This window comes from Drosophila subpulchrella, chromosome 2L, assembly GCF_014743375.2.
Source record: "Drosophila subpulchrella strain 33 F10 #4 breed RU33 chromosome 2L, RU_Dsub_v1.1 Primary Assembly, whole genome shotgun sequence".
Classification (NCBI taxonomy): Eukaryota; Metazoa; Arthropoda; class Insecta; order Diptera; family Drosophilidae; genus Drosophila; species Drosophila subpulchrella.
The window spans coordinates 23,177,056-23,180,624 of record NC_050610.1 but is presented as its reverse complement, the minus strand read 5'-3'; positions in this window follow the sequence as shown (position 1 = coordinate 23,180,624).

The following is a 3,569-nucleotide window of genomic DNA, read 5'->3' as shown; positions in this document are numbered from 1 at the left end:
AATGTTTTTATTTTTAAGAGCTCTAAAAAATATAGTATAATTTCTCAAAGACTGGAGATATTCCTCTTAAGTAGAAATTCAGAATATAGAAAATAGTATCATAAATGTATATATTTTTGAGAGGTCTTAAAAAAATGTGTTAAAATTCTAGTAACACAGGAAAGATCTATAATACCCCTCAATAGAGTATCAAACAAAATTAACCGAAATGCGAGCGACCGCAGACCCGCAGCAACAAGTGTACAAGTGGCATCGCCAGTCAGCGGAGGAGGGCGTTCAGGGTCTGGAGCGTCCAGAAGAATTGAAGTACCGAAGAGACCCGGAGACCGGAGAATTGCGATCATTGATCGCGGCAATCGCCAGAACCAAGTGGGAATCGGGGAATGGGGGTCGGTGAAGAGATGGAGGTGCTGGACTGAAGACGACGGTGAGAAGGCGATCCGATCGATGGATGAGACCTGGGATGAGGTCGGGGATGAGGCTTTATGGTGGCAATTGTACTTGGCCGGCGATGATCATCAGCGGATGGCGGCTCAATTGTTGTTGCCCGCGATGGTTCTTCTCTTCTTGTTGTTTCTGCCCGTACATTTATGCAATTCATTGTTCCAAGTGCGAGCGAGCGAGGAAGTGCGATGATCATCTTCAACACCTTCGACAGGTTACAAAACAAAAGTGGCAACATTATTGAACATCTCTACTCACACTTGGAGAAAATATTGGCGAAAGTTCATTATAATATTATCAAATGATTAATGATTAAGAAAGCATTTCAGTTATTTTTCAAGATGAATGTAATTATTTGTTCTTATTATAACATTCGGTTATGGTGGGGCTGGTATTATACCAAATTTATAAGAAAATGCCTACGTTTCTTTAATGAGTAATGTAAATTGTGCAATATTTTCCCCAGTGCAATGCCACCTCCTCCGGCACATCCCCACCTTATCGGTCAAGAAGAGATATATGCGTACGTGGTTCGGGCTTTCGGCTGCAGATTACGTACACCAGCTTCCCATCTACTGAGCTCCTCTAAGTCGGTAGTTAGTGCTTGATGTATGTAATTCGTGTTGCGCCCGCATCGCAGCTACCTGCGGATAAGTCTTTGACTCCGAAATGCAACTTGGCTGGGGAATATTTCATAAAGCGATGCGGCAATCTTTATGGGTTCATCGGAAAGGTGATCATCGCCGGAGTCGGAGATGGATAGAAATGCAACCTGTTGGCTAACTTGAGAATGCCTCAAATTGCTGGGCACTCTGCTATTTAAAGCATTAGTAGAGCTGTTAAAGATATACATACCTATGTTTAGGGTTTGGAACAGCTTTCCTAAAAATTACCCTTTGTGATCAACTATTCTGAAGATATTCTATCTAAAGTATTGATGATTAGAGCTAGTTCACTCTTTTCTTTTGAATTCTTAAATTATATTTTTATAAATTTGTATTCGCGATCTAGAACCGAAAAAATAAAGATGTTATAAATGATATAATGCTTTCGTTAATATTTCAACAATTTTAAAAAATATAAAAATTCTCATTTCATTTTGTGATTTTTTCGATCAGCCGTCAAGATAGTTTGGGTAAGTAATTCAGGGTGTTTATCACCCCGAAAGCTACTTCCTCTTGAAGTTTACTTCCTAAATCCCCTGGCTATCTCTAGAAAACATCTCTTCCCTTTCATTAGCAACGTCTGAATGTTTTGCCTTGACTCTGAAGCTTCGAAGTTCTCCCGCAACCTTGCCAACAGGAATTGCCAACCTGCTCGGATGCATAAGGAAGAAATTAAGGTTTTTTCTTTCCTCTTCGGGGGAATTTTAATGATAATTTCCTCTTCACGAATTTATGGCATTTTAATTAAAACTGCCCAAAGAGCCCGGACCGCAGAGGCTGAAATCGTTTCGTGGCCGTTTCAAAATACAAGTTTTAGGCACGTAAATTTGCCGGGTTTAAAGGCCGCCCGATGGTGTGGCTTCCTGTTGTGCATGAACTTTTGGCGCGGACTGTCAATGCTATAATCCTGGCCATAAACCTGCGACTCGGTCCTCGCATATAAACGTCAATTTGGCCAATTACCCAGGGGTCTGGCCAGGTCTGGTCTGGGCCCAGACCAGCGGATTGTGCGAGCCTGAGCCTGCACCACAACAAGTGCATTGTGTGCCGGACTTTCGATTTCTTGCCCGTCGCCTTGCCACTTGTTGCTGCCTTGATTAATGCGGCAGCAGCTCGTGCTCAGACAGAGACTCAAAAGCCCGACTGGTTATTAATTCTAAAGGTTCTTCCTTTGTTGGGTGTTTCCGCCGTACACCCGATACGATGGAAAGGGTACTCAGGGGTGCTTACGACCCAAGCTAATCTAAGTTATAAATCTATGAAATCTATAAAGCTAAAAATATTTGATTGGCAAGAAAGTAAAGCCATTTGTTAGTCCGTTTTATTTCCTTAAAAAATCATTAAAGTGACTTTTAAACTCTCACGATTTATTAAAAAAAATCGAATACTAATCGAACTTCATCGAATTATCGATTTCTCAATGTCACGTTAAGCTTCTAGTTTGTTATCTGCTAGATAAATATAACATGAGTTTTGGTTGTTCGGGAAAATAAATTCGATTTCTCATGGGAATGTTTGTTTTAATAATAAAAAATCTTTACATTAATCTCAATGACAAAAGTTAACATAACTAATCAATTTTAACCTGAACATTTGAAAATAAGTAATGAATTATATATACATTATTAACAAATCCTTTCTTAAATTCGCTAGCTACTGCGTACATCGTATTCGATTCTTTTTGTAACCCTCACTCGATTCTTTTCTTCTTTTGTTGCGCCTCCTCTGTTCGACTGCCCGAAAAGGCAACGTTTGTCGCCCTGGCCGCAACACTCAACAGGTTGCTGTTAATGAACGCCCGCGCAGAAGAAGAATCAGACGGTCGCAGGAGTTGGAGGCTACAATAGAGGGGCTCCACGGGTTGTAAGGGGTGATCTGGAACCCTGAGGTGGGGCAGTACTCCGCCGAAGTTCGTTGTCGGCGGTGCCAACGCAAATGGTTAGCAATTACTTTATGCGTTCGCCTGCCAACTGATTACAAGTCCCTCGGCTGCACCTTTCTGCGTCCAGGGGCCGACGTGTGCGGTAAAATGCACGAATGCGTTCAATATAATGAAATTCATTTGTTGAATGTCCGTCCGCCCGGGCGGGGCTCCTCCCCTCCACTCCCCTTTTTAACCCTATATGTGCCAGGCCACGTTTGCTAATTGTTAAATAAATTTTTCTTTAATTTTCGTTTATTTTAAGGTGTATTGATTTTTAAATGTTGTTTTGAAACATCTTAACAATGTTACATTTGTCTTATGGTGTCCAATGTGACGTTTTAAATAAATGGCGCCCAACGTGGGATCAACAACTGAATACTTTTTTAACATGATGTTTTATTGAACTAGGTAGTAATTGTGTTTAGAACTTACATACAATGGTTAGTTTATACCTTACTTTCAATTTTAGATCTTTACCTGGACGATACTGTAGGATTGTTGAAATATTTTCCTTTGCGTCCACCCACCTGAACTCG